Raw genomic sequence first — 18,983 nt, 5'->3', positions numbered from 1 at the left:
TGCAGAGTCCGCTGAGAATCTGGAAGGAACTCCGTGCCAGTAATGCCACCCAGCATCAGTGTTTAGTCAGTATTGTTTTCACGGTGCTGCTGTTAAGATCAAAATGATATTAGACAAACGGGAAGCATGCTAACCCCCAGGGCTGGAGAGATGAGCTCTGCTTCCCCAGGACTGAGCAGGAGAGAAGAGAATTCTCTTCTGTGACAGAAAATAGAGGGAAAAGACCAAGCTGCAACCCAGAGGAGTAACCAGGGGCCTGAGGGAGCTCTTTGGGCCTCCCCACACAGGGTCCCTGCAGGGAAGTGTGGGCAGAATGCCCGACCTGGGCTTGGCCTCTCCCTGTCCCTTCACTCTGAGGTGGGTGGAGCCGTCATGCAGAGGGCAGCCTCAGCGTGGAACAAGGAGGTGTTCTCTGGGGCAAGACATCCCTAATGGGAAGGTCAGGCCAGAGCGTGAAGACAGACCCCTGACAGCATCTTCCCACCAAGCAGAACCTGCATCCTCAGCAAAGCAGCCCCAGAATGCTGGAAACTTCTCTCGGCCCCTGAGGCTAGCTCCTCTTTTATGGGGAAGGAAAAGGGTCTGGCATTTCTTGAGAACTTTTTCCATGCTTGGTATCTTTACATACGCATTATGGTTTGAATTGTGTCCCTTCAAAAGTCCTAACCCCCTCAGTACTTGAGAAGGTGGCCTTATTTGGAGATGGGTTCATTGCAGATGTAGTTAGCTCAGATGAGGTTATACGGGAGTAGTAGGGTGGGCTGCTAATCCAATATGACTGGTATCCTTATAAAAAACGGGGGGAATTTGGACGCAGATATGCACACGCACACAGGGATTGCAGATGTGACCATGAAAGCAGAGATTGGGATGATTATTTCCCCACTCCAAGAATGCCAAGGATCACCAGCAAATCACCAGAAGCTTAGGGAGAAGCATGGGACAGATTCTTTGTCACTGCTCTTAGAGGGAACCAACCCTGCCAGCACTTTGATCCTAGATATCCAGCCTCTAGAACGATGAGACAATAAACGTGTTGTTGAAGCCAGTAAATTTGTGGTACTTTGTTACAACAGCCTTAGGAACATGAAACAGTATGTTACCTTCTTAGACTTCGCAACAAGCCTGCAAAGGGAGGTATTATTATCCACATTTTACACATGTAGGAATTGAGTCTCAGAGGGGACCAGTGACTTGTCCAAAGCCACACAGTAATTAAGAAAAGAAGGCAGGGGCGCCTGGGTAGCTCAGTCGGTTAAGCGTCTGCCTCTTGGTTTCAGCTCAGGTCACGCATGATCTTAGGGTCGTGGGATGGAGCCCCGCGTTGGGCTCCGCACTCAGCAGGGAGTCTGCTTGAGATGCTCTGCCTCTCCCCGCCTCTGTCAAATAAATAAATAAATCTTTAAAAGAAAGAAAAGAGGGCAGATATGAGCCCAGCTCTGTTCGGCTCCAGGCACACAGACTGTGTGGGAGTCTCTTGAGCATTGAATCCTGGGCCTTGGTTGGAAGCAGAAGAGATCTGGGAAGCACTGTGAGATGCCCGGGAAAGCACCAGGCATCTCGGGATCCTGGGCCTATGAATGAGTCCTGCCAGGTCCCTCCTTTCCATGGTTTCAGGGGCTGGGCCGAAAAGGCAGGGCTAGTCCAGAGGGCATCGAGCTGAGTCGCTGGTGAAGTGTCTGGGAAGGTCAGGGGTAAGGAGCTGCCCAGAAATCGGAGGGGGCCCCGCAGTCAGCTGACCAAAGCCCAGGGGCCAGAAGACTCTCCAGCCTAGGCCGGGTGTGGCCAGGGAGCCGAGTGGGCCCAGCTCTAAGGCTCGACCTCACAGGGGCCGGGAGGTCGTGCGAGCGTCCACCAGAGGCCTGAGGAGACGTGCCTCTCCCTCTCTTTAATGTTCTTCTCCTGCAGGCTTTCCCCCAGGACTCTAGAATTAACCAAGTTACTCCCCACAGGCCTCCTGCTCTGCTCCCCGGGCCTCCCCAGGCCACCTCCCTTTGCTGTGGGGGCCCTCGCTCTGCACCGTCGCTCCCTCTCTCCTGGCCCTGGCGCTGTTAGGGGAGTCTGCCTCTCCTACAGCAGGGCCCCAGGATCACTCTTCATTGGAAAGATGGCCTCGCAGTCTCCCTGGAGCCTGCAGAACAGGCCTTTCCAGCTCTGTCTCCTGCTGGGCGATCGGTGGTGGGGGACACAAGGGAGCTGTCACCAACAGAGCCAGGGAAACGAATAGATAAGGAGCAGGCTGGCGGTGACTTCTCAGGACCCAGGGGAAGGCAGGGGGCAGCCAGGACCCCCATGTGCCCGAGGGTCCTCGCTCAGGAGCATCCAGCTGTCCTCAGGAACGCCCCCCTCCCCCGTGGTGACTGGGAAGGGGGACGTGACATGTTTTGCAGCAGAGCTAAATTGCAGTTGGGGTAATTACATTTTGCCTTAGTCATTGCCTCCTGCTGGACCACTTGGCCGGTGTCCAGCCTCAGGGTGAGGTGGTGGGGGGGCGGTGGGGAGGGGGGAGTCAGGCCCACTTGGACCCGCTCAGCCATGCTGTGGTGTTCCTCAGCTCTGTGCTCTGCAGGTACACCAGACTCCAGGCCCGCAGCAGTGGGCTGGGCGGCGGGGGGAGGGGGGGGCAGTCTGCACCCGCACACCGTGGGGAGGATGGCCAGGCAGCTGGCGAGGGGCCTGCAGATGGGGCTCCTGGTGCCCCCATGCGCTAAGCATAGGCCCTGGCCTGGGTATGACTACAGCAGGGTGCAGCCCTCCCGGGGCCCCATCCCTGGCAGAGGCCAGGTGGGCATCAGAGAGGTGGGGAACGGCAGCCCCCTCAATGACCACTTCTGCGGCTCTGCCAGGACCCCACAGTCACCTCTCAGGGCCTCTCCTCCATGAGTGCTCCCCTGAACTTCGGAGAAGCCCTTCCCATCTTCATCTGGCGCTGCCTCATGAGGTTTCCACTTCCCAGTGGGCAGGCCAAGGCAGCCTCTCACGGTGCCCGAGTCCTGGGTGTCTGGCTTCCAGTGCAGCTTTGCCCAGGTCACATCATTCTTCCCTGACTCTGTTTTGTCATCTGTAAAATGGGAATACTAATAGTAGGGACCTCCTCTGGTTCTTGTGTGGATCCCATGAGATAAAACCCCATATATTTAGAGTGACACATAGCAAGTACGAATGACAGTGAACTGTTAAGAACGATGGTGCTGGTGACTCAGTCCCCACAGTGCCATTCCAATATTACTACAGTGCAGGTGCTCCTACAATTATCATTGCTGCTCTTAATTCCATTATGGCTGCAACCTCCCCTGGGGCTGGAACTAATGCTACCACTAGGATGAGGGCCACCCTCTAGGATGTCCATAACAACTACAGGTTTATAAAGCTTTGGAAACTTTAATGGTTTCCCACTGACCTTCTCAAATGGTGGTGGTCAAGGCTTTTCATATGTAGTTCTGCCTCCTGCCCCGCCAGGCTCCTGCCTTATCCTCTGGCACAGCCCACTGCCCAGAATTTCCACCAGGAGTGCACCCCTCCTGCCCCACTTTCTCCCCCTAGCAGGATCAGTCCCCTCCTCCTTTTTTAATAATGCCTCCCCTTTTTAAAACTGCACATTCCTAAAGTCTCAGCTCAGATGTCACACCAAGTCCTTATTTGGTGGGGGGAGAGACCAAGATGCAACAGGAAACCAAATTTAATCAGAAGTGGGGACTTTGGTGGTCAGGATGGCAGCAAGAATAGAAGCGGGAGAGATTCCCACATGGATGCTGAGAACTGGTCTTGGGGAGAAGCCAAAGAGGAACCTGAAGCAACCAAGTCTGCTTCCAAGTCGCTTAGGTGAATTCTGCTAAGCAGGTGACAAGAAACACGGGTTGCTCAGCCTCCGCTGTGTGCCAGACACTGTTCGGTGTGGACACATATCCCAAACCCCATGATGCTATCACCCCACCCCCTTGCGGATGAGGAAACAGGCACAGAGAGGTTTTTTAATTTTCCCAGAGGGCTAACAGAGACATGTCCCCGCCCCTCATTGTGAGCTTAGGGTGGTAGAACCAAGTCATCCTCTCTTCATTCATTCAGCAAGTATTTCATGCCTGCCACCTGAAGACACAAAATGTCCGAGTATATGGCAAGTACTTAGAACAGTGCCTGGAACCCACTGGGTGTTCTCTCCCATCAGCAGCAGCACCCCCACCACCATCAGCACCATCAGCACCATCATCAGCAGCACCAGCACCATCATCATGACCATCAGCAGCAGCACCACCATCACCATCATCATCACCATCAGCACCATCATCATGACCATCAGCAGCAGCACCACCACACAGCCGTGCCAACACACGGGTTTTTTTTTTTTCTTTGAGGGGTGATACAGAGTTTATTGAATTAGATTTTTCTATTTACAACTGAGATCACATCTACATACTATTTTGCTCGTCTACATGGGTACATTAATCCTAACGAGTTTAGACTTACAATGGATGGGCTCAATCATACAAAAACACACACACACACTAATTGTTTTAAAACAGTAGTGCATACATTATACTCCTCCTATAAAGCCAGCTTTGATTAAAAACCATCAGCATCACCATCAAGCACCACCATCACCATCATCATCATCATCAAGCACCATCAAGCACCATCAGCACCAGCACCCCCACCACCAGCCACAGCACCACCGCTCTCACTATGATCACCATCATCATCTATTTCCCCTGCATAGAATCTGGCATCAAAAAGACTTTTAGTGAACATTTTGCTGAATGATGAATGATGAGGCATTTCTCACAATCACTCACGTTCCTAGGAGGAACAGTTTTTGGTGTCAGACAACTGATGCTCTGATTCCCTCGAGTCCCCAGAGAAGCGCTTCTTTGCCCACCTCCCTCACCTGAGACAGCGGATGCATCCTTCCCTCCCTTGGAAGTGGCTCGGTCCCACCTCAGCTCTCTTGCCCTCAGTGGGCAGGAGTGAATCCCCTCCTCATGCCAGAAAATGGAGCCTGGCCCCACTCGGTAAGCCCCTCTTGTTTCCCTCCATGTCATGAGGGCCTGGAGTCTAAAGCACATCCCTAAAACAGAAGACAGTCTCAGACACAGCAACTGGGAAATGAAAGGAGGCTGGGGGCCATGGAGAGCAACACGGGCCCCTGAAGGGACGTTTCTTCAATGGGCTGCAAGGAATGAACACCAAGAGTGTTTCTAAAAATAAAATGACAGAGGCCAAGAGAGAAGTGTCTGGAAGAACTGAGAAAGTTATGAAAAATGGCATGCTTTGGTCATGTCTATTTCCACGTTAAACTCTGTAATTTACCCACAGGGGAAAATGTCAAAGGCTGATGGAGGTGTCCTGACTGAAAACAGATCCTAAGATTTAATGTGAGATTAGATGTCTGGGCTTCTAGAAAGGTAAGTGATGTTCACTTCAGAATGATTCTAACCTCCCTAAGGAGGTTTATAAGGCTCAGCCTAATTGTAGGGAGCATTAGTCTCCAGTGGATGCTGTAACAAATCACCACAAACTTAGTGGCCTAAAACAACATAACTTACTCTTACAGTTCTGGAGACAGGGGTCAAACCAAGTCTCACTGAGCTAAAATTAAGTTGTCGGCAGGGCTGTATTCCCTTCTGGATGCTCTAGCAGAGAATCACTTTTCTTGCTTTTTCCAAGAGAGTTAACTTTGGCTGGTGGCCCCTTCTGTCTTCAAGAGCAGCTGTGGCCAGTTGAGTCTGTCTCACACTGCATCACTCCCAAAATGGAATCTTCTGTCTGCCCCTTTTCCATTTGAGGGACCCTCATGAGTACACTGGGCCCATCCGGATAGTCCAGGACGATCTCCTTATCTTAAAGTCAGCCGATTACCAACCTCACTTCCATCTGCTACTTTAATTCCTCACCCACCCACCCCCATGTAACTTCATGTCTTCAAAGGTTCAAGAGATTAGGATGTGAACATCTTGGGGCATCAATTATCTTGCCTACCACGTGACGTTAGGAATACAGGATGGCATTCCGATTCTTTCAAAATTGGTAATTCATACCTGGACCTGGAAGTGGCTTTCTATTAAACCAAGTTAGTGTGAACTCAGGAAAGGTACTTAACCTCTCTGATTAAACCTTTGTTTTCTCATCTCCAAAATGAAGAGTTTAGCTGTAACCTCTCAGAATGAGCCACCATGGCTTCACCATCTCTCATGCCAAGGGTCTGGCATGTAACAGGTCTCCGAAAGTATTCGTGCTGACTCAGGGCTAGGGCTGGACCTCATGGTGTCTCAGCCTTCCCAGGTTTCAATGCCCATGATTTCATGACTCACAGTTCTAAACGACAAAACAAACAAAACACAAATTTTCAAAATGGGTATTCATATCTGTCAAGAAACTCCTCTTCCTAGGCAGAAAGCGTGTCATTTTTCTATGTGGCACAAATCTTTGTACTAGAAGGCGTTTTTTAAAAAGATTTTACTTAGAGAGAGAGAGCATGCTCATGTGCTAGCAGGGGGAGGGGCAGAGGGAAAGGGAAAGAGAGAATCTCGACCAGACTCCCCACTGAGTGCAGAGCCCAATGTGGTGCTCGATCTCACATGAGATCATGACCTGAGCCGGAATCAAGAGTCTTATGCTTAACCAACTGAGCCACCAAGGAGCCCCCTAGAAGGCATTTTTATTACACACATGCACACACGTGCACATGCACACACATACTAAATGAATGGATGGACAACTATAAATGGATGTGTATATGTACACATATATGCATTTACATTCAGAGGGTGAAAGAGTGTGTGTGTGTGTGTGTGTGCATGTGCACACATGCCTTAGTCTAATCTTTAATAATAATAATGCCAATTGCAAAGGGGTGTTGTAAGGATCAAAATATTAATACATGTATAATGCTTAGAATAATGCCTGGCTCATAGCAAGTGCCACAAAATCTTAACTATGGTTTTTCATCAGTGTTATTATTATCTTGACACTACACCCAGGGGATATGGAAGTTGCACCAGGCACCCTGCTGTGGGAAGAAGAAGGATCCTGGCCATTTGGGGAAATCTGGGGCAGCTGGCTGAAGGAAGTCGCATTTGAGCTGTGCCTTGAAGTCAGGCAGAATCGCTCCCTGTGAAAAGCAGAGGGAAAGGCGTTCTAGTTGGGAGGAACCTCGTGAGCGGAGGCGTGGAGGTGGGGAGCCACAGCAAGGGAATTGAGTCCCTCTGTCACTTTAGAAGCCCTACAACATTTGGTTGGACAGCTAGGTAGGGTAAAGTTCGCAGAGGTGTTTAAATGCCTGTCTAAGAAGTTTCCCCGTTTTACCCTCCAGGCAGCGGGGAGCCATTGAAAGTTGTTGCACTGGAGAAAGTGGTCATGAGCTCAAAGACTTTGCTCTGAGCAAAAGAACACTTGGGCATTACTGTGGTTTGCAGTGCCCCAGAGGGCTGCAATATAAACACACAGTATATCTATGGTATTAAAATTCCATAGGGTGGAGTGTTTAAAAATGTGGTATATTGATAGGAAATCTAAGGTACGGTAAGGTCAATAGATCAGGAGAGAGAGTTTGGAAAGATAGTTCGTGACTCTCAGTTCCCAAGAGAAGGGGTGTGACATGCACACAAGGAAGCACCCCGACAGGTCAGGAGGCAGAGGGAAAGGGGGAAGGTGGGCAAACGAGTCTTTATTATGGTTTGCACTGGAAGGAGCTGGTGAGGCAGGGTGAGCAGATTTAGAATTGACTGGTTTGAATTATTTCAGTGGGCTCTGGGGCATAAGGGACTGTCCCTGGTTGTCTGGTACCCGGCCCAGGGGTGATTAGGGTAGGGAGATAGGGGCCTGGAGCATGAGAGCCTGATTAATAAGGAGTGTGGGTTCTGGACTGGTGGGTTCCCATTTGAAAAGCACCCTCACTGGCAAGTTGTTTGCCATCAGGATCTGGCTAACCCAAGGAGGGGCAGACCCTCCAGGGTCAGCAAGGCCTCAGATGTCAGAGCATCCAAATCCAAAAAGAAAAAGATGTGGTGAGTATGGTAGGAGTCGGGGGGTAGGGAGGGAAGATAATGTGCAAAAAGACTTTTGAGGAGAAGGGACCATAATAAATAGAGGTAATGTTACATCCGGGCTACTTGAGTTAAGTCTGGGCTGCTTCATGTATTCCTTGATAGACCTCCCAGACTGAGTGCTAGGAGGAGGCAGCCATCTCTCCAGAAGCATCCTCCTCCAGATGTATAGCTGCATGGGGCCCCTCTTTACCAGCCAGAACTGTGTGCTCACTTCCCCAGGGGCCCATGGCCTCCTTGAAAGTGCGGTACCTTTTAACAGCAGCAACAAAGGAGAATTTAGAGTCCTCTGGTGGTTTATTTTGCTCAGTAATCAGCTGCTGAATTTGGCCTAATGGGATTCTAATGTTTTTAAAAGCCAATTTAGTAATCTTTGTATTCTGGATGGATTGTGAAAGCCCTATTAGTTATTTATATCAGCATACACATGCATGGCTGCAAATGGCAGATTTATGCTTTTATGTGCCATTAACATCTACACTATGTTAACAGCGGCAGTTAGCCAGATCTCAAAATGTTGGCCTAATCTCCTCTATGCCTGTAAACACACACACACACACACACACACACACACACACACACACACACACACCTCTGTCATTCCATGTGGTCGGCCATAGGGTATTTCAACTTACTAAATATCCTACTGAATAGTTCCTCACTATATCATATCAAATAAGTGATAAGTCGGTAGTCACCAGGCTGTTTAATTAAAGATAATCAGTCTTGGAAGACTTAAGATACAATTAGATATACTTAACACTAAAGCTTGGTTGAACATGATTTAATCTTTCCTGGGTGATTCAGGATCTTACAGGCCTTGGGGGCCTTCGTTATGAATATAAATGATCCTCACGATCTTACTTTGCAGAAGCTCCCTTGGAAGGAGATTTCTAGTTGAAAGCCTGCCAAGTACATGGGCTTCTACTGTAGAAGGTACCCTCACAATTACCTGGAAGTGCTTTCTAGACATCCTGGGGATAACAAACCTGTGAATATTTATCCTTGGCATAAAATGCTCTGACAGCTGGTGTGAAATTCATTTTTCAGCCCCCTTTTATTTCTCTAACAGGGAGGAATCCTCAGTAGGGTGCTAATGTATCATTAACACCTTTCTTTAAAATTTATCTTTTTTTTTAACTTAATGTTTCTCTCCCATCAAGAACCCTACCCAGGACCCATTCATTAATTCAACATGTGTTTATCTAGCTAGTCTCAGTGAGACACAATAGAATCAGGGAGCTGGCCACAGGGGTTAAAACTAAAATTTTTTCAGGGCGCATAATGTATATTCAAATAATGAATCCAGAAGTTTTCATAATCTGATATATACCTCCATACCACTCCTACTGCCCATTATTCCCTTCCTTCCCTTTCTCGTGTGACCATCTTCACTAGTTGTTCCATACTTAGATACTTAAGACACAGAGTTAAAATGGGAAAGAAATAGTTAAAATAGGGGCGCCTGGGTGGCTCAGTCGTTAAGCGTCTGCCTTCGGCTCAGGTCATGATCCCGGGGTCCTGGGATCTAGCCCCGCGTCAGGCTCCCTGCTCGGCGGGAAGCCTGCTTCTCCTTCTCCCACTCCCCCTGCTGTGTTCCTCCTCTTGCTATCTCTCTCTCTCTGTCAAATAAATAAATAAAATCTTTAAAAAAAAAAAAAAAGAAAGAAATAGTTAAAATAGCCTCAACATACCTTTCAAAAACAAAAGGCAAAAACAGTACTGCAAAGATAAATAGATGAATCCACTACTATAGATGAAGATTTTCATACTCCTCTATCTGTAATGAACAGATCCAGCGGTAAGGACACAGTTGAACTCAACAGCATCATCAATTAACTGGACAAAAATGGATATCTACAAACTACTTCATCCAACAACAATAGAATACACATTCTTCTCAAGCTCATATGGAACATTCACCAAGTAGGACCACATTCTGAGCCGTGAAACACACCTTAACAAATTTAAAAGAATAAAAATCATACAATGTCTGTTCTTAGACTATAATGGAATTAACTAGAAATCAGTAACAGAAAACTGGAAAGTCCCAAATACTTGAGGATTAAATAACACACTTCTAAATAGCATGTGGGTCAAAGAAGAAATCTCAAAAGAAATTTTAAAAATATTTTTAACTACGTGAAAATGAAAACATAACTTATTAAAATTTGTGGGATGCAGAGAAAGCAGTGCTTCTAGGGAAATTTATTATAGTGAATGCATGTGTTAGAAAAGAAGAAGGATGTAAGATCAATAATCTAAGCCTTTGCATTAGGAAACTAGAAAAAGAAGAGCAAAATAATCCAAAGTAAGCAAAAGAAAAGATAATAAGAATCAGAGCTGACGTAAATGAAATAAAAAAAAACAGGAAATCAGTAGAGAAAATCAATGAAACCAAATGCTAGTATCGAAAAGATCGATAAAATTGATAAGCCTCTGGCCAGGCTAATGGCTAACTAAGAAAAAAAGAAATTTCTATTACTAGCAATGAAAGAAGGGACATCACTACAGATTCCATTGACCTTAAAAGAATAATACTATGAATAACTCTCTGCCCACAAATTTGATAACCTAGGTGAAATGGATCAATGCCTTGGAAGACCCAGTCTGCCAAAATTCACACAAGAAGAAATAGACAATCTGAATAGGCCTATATATATTAAAGAAATTGAATCAACAGTAGCCTTCCAAACCGAAAGCACCGGGCCAGATGTGTTCACTGATGAATTGTACCAAACATTTAAGGAAGAAATCATACCAATTCTCTTCGGTATTTCTCAGAAAATAGAAGCAGAGGGAATACTTCCTAACTAATTCTGTGAGTCCAGCATTACCCTAATACCAACACCAGACAAAGATATTACAAGAAAACTACAGACAAGTATCTCTCATGAACATAGATTAAAAAAAAAATCCTCAACAAAATACTAGCAAATCAAGTCCAATAATGTATAAAAAGAATTATACACCATGACCAAGTGGGATTTATCACAGGTGTGCAAGTCTGGTACAACATTCAAAAATCAATTAATGTAATCCATCACATCAACAGGCTAGCGAAGAAAAATCACATAACCACATCAATAGATACAGAAAATCATTTGACAAAATCCAGCACTTATTCATAATAAAAACTCTCAGTAAACTAGGAAAGAGGGGTATTTGCTCAACTTGATAAAGAATATCTACAAAAACTCTACAGCTACATCACATTTAATGGGATCGCTTCTTGGCCTTTTGGCTAGATCATGGCTCGAATCTGTCCTGCTATGATCAGGAAGAAGGCAAGGATGTGGCCTCTCATCATTGATTTTCCACATTGTACTGGAAGTCCTAGCTAATGCAGTAAAACAAGAGAAGGAAATAAAAGGTATACAGATTGGGAAGGAAGAAATACAACTCTTTGTTCATAGATGACATGATCATCTAGGTAGAAAATCCAAAAGAACCGACCAAAAACTCTTGGAAGTATTAAGCAATAATGGCAAGGTTCCAAGATATAAGGTTAATATGGAATTGATCTCCTTAGTATTTACCCAAAGGAATTGAAAGTGTATTGTCCACATAAAACCTGCAGCTTTATTTATTTATAGCAGCTTTATTCATAATTGCCAAAACCTGGAAGCAACCAAGATTTTTTCCAGTAGGTGAATGGATAAATAAACTGTAGTATATCTGGAGAGTGGAATATTATTCAGCGCTAAAAAGAAATGAGTATCAAGCCATGAAAAGACATGGGTGAACTAAGTGAAAGAAGCCAATTTGAAGAAGCTAAATACCATATTACTCTGGAAAAGGCAAAACTGTGGAGTCAGTGAAAAGATCAGTGATGGGCAAGGATTTGGAGGAGGGAGGGATGAATAGGGGGAGCAGAGAGGAATTTATGGCAGTGAAACTACTTTGTATGATGACATCATAATGGTGGATACATGTCATTATGCATTTGTCCAAACCCATAGAATGTGCAACACCAAGAGTGAACTGTAATGTACACTCTGGGCTTTGAATGATAAAGACGTGCCAATGTAGGTTCATCAGTTGTAACAAATGTACCACTCTGGTGAGAGATGTTGATAATGGGAGAGGCTCTGCATGAGTGGACATAGGGGATATGTGGGAAATCTCTGTATCTTATGCTCAATCTTGCTGTGAACTTAAAGCTGCTCTGAAAAATAAAGTCTCTTGGGGGAGGTGGTGAGAAAGGAGAAGAAAGAAGAAAGAAATAGAAATGAATCAGGACCACCTGTACCTAAATTTAAAACATACCACCCCAAACCCGGAACTCAGAGAGAGAAAGACGATACATTTGCCTGTGTTGAAGGAAAACAATTCTACTTGGAAAAATACTGTAAAAATATTCAACAGCAGATGACAAACTAGGAAAACATGTGTGCATGACCCGTGTCAGGCAAGGGGCTAATTTCCTTAATGTAGAAAGAACTTGTACAAATCAGTAAGAAATTGATATTTCTATCAAAAACCAGGCAAAGGTATGCAAAAGCACTTCCCAAACACAGGGAAACAGATGCTAGTGACTGTGATAAAGCTGTCTTGCTCATAATTACTTGAAATCAAATTAAATTAGCTACAGTTTGTCAGCTGGCATATCAGTTAAGGTATGGTGTACACACATGAGCTTTTTCTTCATGGCACTTCACACATTGCACTTGTACATTTATTTGTGTGATTACTTGATGGATGTTGGTTGCCCCAGCCAGGCTTCGAGCTCCATAAGGGTAGGACTTGTGTGTTGTTTTGCTCACACCACCTTTGTGTTGTCTGCAAATTGCGCATTGTTTGGACTCAGTACATATCTACTGAGTGAATGAATAAGTCAATAAATGAGAATGGATAGAAAATTCTGGGACCTCACCCAACCAACAGAGAGCAGTGGTGACTACAGGACAGTAGGACTAGTTGCAGGAGAGGAAAGGAGGTTGCTTTCAGTTTACCACTTTATTCCCCTTCTTACTGTTGAAGTTTTTTTGAAATGGGCATGTATGGTTTTATAATTAATGATTTGAAAGTAGCTCACATTTTTTGAATGTCAAAGATGGGAGTGGGTGATGAAGAGGGGACAGAGGATACATGGAGGTGAACTTTGAATTCACATTATCTCAACATGTTGATAAGTAAGCAAAGGGTCTGTCTGGGCTGGACACTGTCAAGACAGTGCTGAGGGGGCAGGAGATCCAGCCACGTGCCCTGCTCAGCCACACCAAGGGGCTGGTTGAGATCTTGAGTCTCAGACAGAGATGGAGAAGGATCAAGTGGGTGTCGAGAGTCCAGGAAAGCCAGAGGTCAAATTTGAGTCATCCATTGAGCCAGAAAAGATCCCCAGGCAGCATTCTGAGTCCAGGAGATGCGAGCGGCAAAGAAGGATATGGGGCAATGTGTTGCTGTGGGTCTGCTGGCAGCCGGAGCAGAGTGCTGTGCTCTGCCTCTGTCATATCTCCCATTGACTATGGGTGTCACTGGGTGTTGGATGGTTATTCTGGCCAGAACACCAACAATGAGTCTTGATCTTGTGGAGGTCCCAGGGACTCAACTGCCCCTCTCCTCATGAAATAAAAACCCCTCAGCAAGGCACTCAAGCCTGTCCATGATCCAGTCTCCACCCACCTCCCTGATCACACTCTTCACTGTGATTCTTTTCAGTTCAGCTCCTCAGCTTATTAGAGTCCCTACAATGCACCAGGAGTTTTCCTGCCCCTAGGCGTTTGCTGCTTTTTCTGGTTTGCCCTTCTCTCCTTCACCTCCAGTCCAGTTCACCTGGTGAACATCAGCTCATCTTTCAATACTGGGTCAGCTTGTCTCTGAAACCTTTCCTGACACACCACCCGGTGGAATATCCAATTTCTATTTGTGTCATCCGTGTAGCATAGACAGGCTTCTCTTGAAGCACCTGTGACATTCATGAGCATGTGGACTTGCCCCATTAGATTATGAATTTCTTAAGGACAGGGTCTGTGTCTTTTCATTATAATCCCAATCTGGCAAATTATATGGGACGGGTGGATGGATGGATGGGTGGATGCATGGAAGAATGGATGAAAGGAGGGAGGGGTAGGTGGATGGATGAGTAGATAGATGAACAGAAATTAAGCTCCACAAGAGCTGTTACTTTGTTTTGTTTCTTGCTGTATCTCCACTGCTTAGCACAATTGTGTAGCACATAGTAGATACTCAAAAAAATGCTTAATTCATTAATTACCCTTTAATTAATTAAATGACAATCCACTATGTAAACAGAAGTTTGGATGGATGGATAAATAGATGGTTGAATGGAGAGATTGAAAGATGATTTTCCATTATAAGTATTCAAGAGGAAGATGCATGACCACCTTGATGTAAGACAGGAGAGTCTTGATTGTCCAAAACGCTGCCTTGTTATTGTACTCTGGCCTGTTGCTGTGTGTTAATTGAAATGTCAGAGACCAGTTTTTAACTGAAAACATTCGAACATACATCTTCTCTGTCAGTCACACCCAGAGCTAAGTTTTATCACCACCACAGGACAGTATGCCCACGAGTATCACTGCTGTATATTGAGCAAGGGAGATGTATTTCAGAGAACTCCCAAGAAGCCACAGTTTGTGCTCTGGGGGCAAGATGATCTCTAAAATCTGACCAACCTCTGACATTTCCACAGGTATCCAAGACCTAGCTGGAGGTCCAAAATGCCCCTTAGGAGGAGTCAGGGACCAAAGCAGATGCTCACGAGCCCTGCAGGGACCCAGGCACTTGTCACTACAGAGACAAGGACACTGGGAAGATGAGTCTCTTTCTCTTCCTAAGCCCCTACAAGATGGATGTAGCTCAGGACTCCACGGGGGGAAGTTGCAAGGATAATGCAATAAAGGGAGAACCCTGGGAGAACAAAGGAGGGATCCAACAATTTTGTAAGGATATTTAATAGTGCTCTCTAGTGACAGGGAAGAGGAGGGGGGGAGCGTAAGCCACCATGGGGCTGACATGATGAGGCTTTGCATCATGGGAGGTGAGGAGAGACAGCAAGAAAGCCTGCCCAGCATCTCCACTGGGGTGTCAAACAGCTGTCTCAAGTTGAACACGACCAAAACTGAACTCTTGATCTTTTCCACAAACCTGCCCCTCCTCTGGTGTTCCCCATTTTAGTAAATGGCAGATCCATCCTTTCAGTTGTATAGACCAGAAATCTTGGGGCTGCTCTTAGCCCCTCTCTTGTTCTCACAGCTCCGTTGGCTTTACCTTCACACTGTATGGAGATTCACTTGTGTACCACCTGGACCGTTACTCCTGTGGTTCTGCCCTGTCCATTCCCTTTAGTCTGTTCCAACCCACCAGCTGGGGTGACCCTCCAAAAAAGCTCGGGGCACATCCCTTCTCTACTCAGAATCCTCCAGTGGCTCCATCTCACCCCAAGTAAAAGCCAAAATCTAGAGTCACCCATGGCGCTCCACCCAAACTGTCTTCACCCCTTCTCCTGCCTGATTGCCGACTCCTTCCTCACTGTCTCTGTTCCTTCCTCCAGCAGGACAGACCCACCACTCTTGGGACCTTTCCCCTTATGATCCCTTATGCTGGCCTGCTGTCCCCCTAAGATACCAGCCAGGCAGGCACGCTCACTTCCTTGACGTCTCTCTTAGAATGCCCCCTTCTCCGTGTGACCTGCTCCCAGACCCAGCAACCCCATCCTCCTTTCCTGCTCTACCCTTCTCCACAGCACTTACCACCCAACCAGCTACATATTCCACAAACGTACCAAAATGGCAAAGACTTCCAGCATTTTGCTACAGGATCCCCAGTACCCAGAAGTGCACCTAGCACTTAGGGGGTGCTCAACTAATACTGAATGAGTGACCCAACAGAGTATTTTGCTTTTATTTCTTCACAGTCCTGTAACAGTTGATTTTCTCATTTATGCTATGAGTATTAGAGCTGCCCCATCACCCCCCTGTCTCTGTGCGCCCCTTAGCACTTACAGTGCCTTAATAACAGCATGGCTACCTCTGTGCCCTGCTGTCAAGGCTCGCACACTCACACTGAGATTCTCATTAGCTCCCAGTTCCTGAGCAGGCTTCTAGAGAAAGCTGGCTGCACCTGGCTCGAAGGCAGCCTATGGTGTCCCCTTGGGCTACTTCCTCCTGTGTGAGCCTACCCTGTCCCTGCGTGTCTCTAGCTCAGCATGCAGTAGGCACCCCAGCTCCAGTAAAGCTCCAGTCTCCTTATTGTCTGTCTCAGGGTCTCCCTCTCTGGACTGGGAGCTTCCTAAAAACAGGGCCTGCAGCTTTTTTGAGTCTTGGGATCTCAAAAGTGACCTTTGCATTGGGCCTTGAAGGATGAACTTGAACTTTCTGGGCACTCAGCAAAAAAAAAAAAAAAAAATGGAGATAACAAGGTATAGAGACAGTGAGGGTCAGGAAGAAAAGCAGATGATTGGAGCAGACCACTCTTTCTAGAATTTTGGCTGTGAAAGGGAAGAGAAAGAAGCACAGTGACCAGAAGGTAAAGGTTTAGTTTTTAAGTGCAGACCCTTTTTGGCCCACTGCCCTCTACGGTCCCTGCCTCCCAGTCTTGCTGCTTCTCCCTCCTTCTACACCCTCTATTCCCATCTTTCTCTTCCTTGCTCCAGCCACTCTTAGATGCAGAAATATGCCTTTGTTCTTCCTTGGAATGTCCTAATAATAATAATAATAATAATAATAATAATAAGCTATTATAGTGAGCTATTTATTGAGCTATTTTTAGGGGTCAAGACTCACATGTGTTTATTTATTTGATCATCCAGTGGCCCTATGAGGATTGCACTATGACCATTCCTATGCTATTCACAAGGAAACTGAGGCACAGGGAAGCTAAACAGCATGCCTAGGCGACATGGCTATGAAATAGCATAGCTGCAGTTCAACCTGAACATTCATCTGGGCTCCAGATTCTACACTCTCAACTCTGCTGTAAGGTGTCTGCTTCCCCGGGTCCCAGCCCCAGTGTTAAGCTCCCCTGAGAATCTTCCCTGCTGCTTCCGGGACAATTTGGGCTCACCCCACTGTGTTCCCTACTGGGACTCCATGCACACCTCTGCCCTCATGTGTCTCCTCATGTGTCTCTTCAATTGGCGGTGGGTCTGTCTCCCCTGCCAACCAGGAAGGAAACTTCAAGGGCAGAAATGTGTCCTGGTGTCTTTGTAGGGCTCAGTGTTTGCGGTTGATCCGTAAGTATCTTCCTGTTCTTTCAAGGTCAACATGCTTATTCCTCGTATATACTCCAGTATATACTCTGTATATGCATTCCACATATGGGCCCAATATTGAACCCATTTCTGAAAATTCTCCATCTTTTTGTTTTCTACCTCTTATTTCTTTGGATGGTTGGCTTCAGAAGTCCTAAGAACTTTCCCTTTGAATATAAGTCGTGATGAAGGACAAATGAACCATGGTCTGGGTTTATCCTAATTGGAGAATGGTATGCCTCTCAGATGAATGGGAAGGCCAAGCCAGCCCTGAATTTGTTTCCCACTGCCAAGTATCCTAAGAAGGGTTTTCCAAGCCAGGTGTGCAAATATTTTTAAAAATCTGATAACTTCCTATCTTGCTCCTTAAATACATTTAACAGTAAAGGAAAGCCTTCTGGCGTCATGTTATTGAATTCCTAAATCTTTAGCTTCGAAGAACTTCACTCGGATTATTAGCAAACATCTACCAACCCCCTTTTCTGTGCCAGACTGCCCATATATATTATCCCATTATGGCTTCCCTGCCACGCTAGGAGGTAGATAGTGTAAGACGTCCTACAAAGAGAGAAACAGAGGCTCAGAAGAGCCAACTCACAAGCCCTGCACCACACAGCTGGGGTACAGCAGCACCAAAATCTGAACCCAGCCAGATCTCGCTGGTGCACATTCAAGGGTAGGTCTGCTGAACGCCAGATGCTTCCTTCCCGTTTCTTAAAGCTATAGTAGTGGTGCCAGGACCTTCTACTTTAAATTCTGGGGATAACTGAGCAGCGGACAAGGCCTAGCTTGGCAGGCGAGGCTTGGAGAATTTGTTCTCTCCTCTTGCAGCCAGACAGGCAAGGCAGAACCCAAGCCTGTGTCCTGGGTGCCAAGACATGAAGACAAGCATTGCCTCCTTGTTCTCCTCCATCGCTGTCATCACCATCGTCAGTGAGGGGAGAACAGCTGAAGGCTGGTGGCTGTCTTATTTGGGTTTCTCTTGGTGGGTAAATAGCATCCAGGTCCAATAATAGAATGGAGACTCATAGAAAAGCTCAGAGGAGAGAAGGGATGGCTGGGCATTACATTTGCCAAGGGGCTGTCCAGTGCGTACAGGAAGGAGACATAAAGGGAGGCAGAAGTGTAGCCCAGATCATCCCCATCAGAGACAGAATGCCCAAGTGGTTGGCCCAGAGGAGCAGTTCTCATATTTTATATAAGCAACCTAACCAAAAGGTTGTCTGTCTCCAGTCCCACAAGATTTTGGAAAGATGATCCTCAAGACTGTTTGAATCCAGACATTAAATAAACAAAACTGTACATTTGTGGCAAAACGGTAGCTAGCAGGCGCTTACTATAGGCCAGAGGCTTTAAGTATCCGTATTATATTATGTAATCACCACAATAAACCAATGAAGGAGATATTTTAACCCCTCTTTGCAGACCTGGAAGCTAGGGATCTGGAAAGTTCTTTGCCCAGGTTGCATGGGGGCTGCCGGGGGATTGGAGTCCACGGTTCTGCCAAGCCCGTGCCGCCCCACCTATGGCCAGCCCCCGAGCAGAGAGGCCTGGAAGTATGGACACTCAAAGGCATTAATTCATCATCTTTTAGGACCCAGAGACCCCTTTGAGAATGTAAATTAACTTCCCCCTTAGACAAATGCACAACCCACTCCAAAGAGAATTTCAGGGAGACCATGACCCCTTCACACTCATGGTTGACGGTGGCTTATGGTCACCTGCTCCCC

General features: G+C 46.4%; 1 protein-coding gene across 5 annotated transcripts in view; it reads left to right on the top strand.

Moving 5' to 3' along the window:
- Positions 1–18,983, top strand: part of ABTB3 (ankyrin repeat and BTB domain containing 3) — a 298,372-nt gene that overhangs the window by 147,315 nt on the left and 132,074 nt on the right. For 2 of the 5 annotated variants that reach the window (XM_073900339.1, XM_073900340.1), the window contains exons 1-2: positions 12,038–12,102; positions 16,813–16,983. The exons of 2 other annotated variants lie outside the window; for them this stretch is intronic. The gene's annotated coding sequence lies outside the window, so the exon portion shown is untranslated. Of the gene's footprint in view, positions 1–12,037; positions 12,103–16,812; positions 16,984–18,983 lie in introns of those variants that run through there. One more of the 5 variants, XM_073900341.1, reaches the window with a different exon arrangement.

The sequence above is a fragment of the Callorhinus ursinus genome, unplaced genomic scaffold (assembly GCF_003265705.2).
Source record: "Callorhinus ursinus isolate GAN/ISIS: 27379988/994484 unplaced genomic scaffold, GSC_fseal_2.0 scaffold14, whole genome shotgun sequence".
In the NCBI taxonomy this organism is placed as follows: domain Eukaryota; kingdom Metazoa; phylum Chordata; class Mammalia; order Carnivora; family Otariidae; genus Callorhinus; species Callorhinus ursinus.
This window is presented reverse-complemented; position numbering and strand designations above follow the sequence as displayed.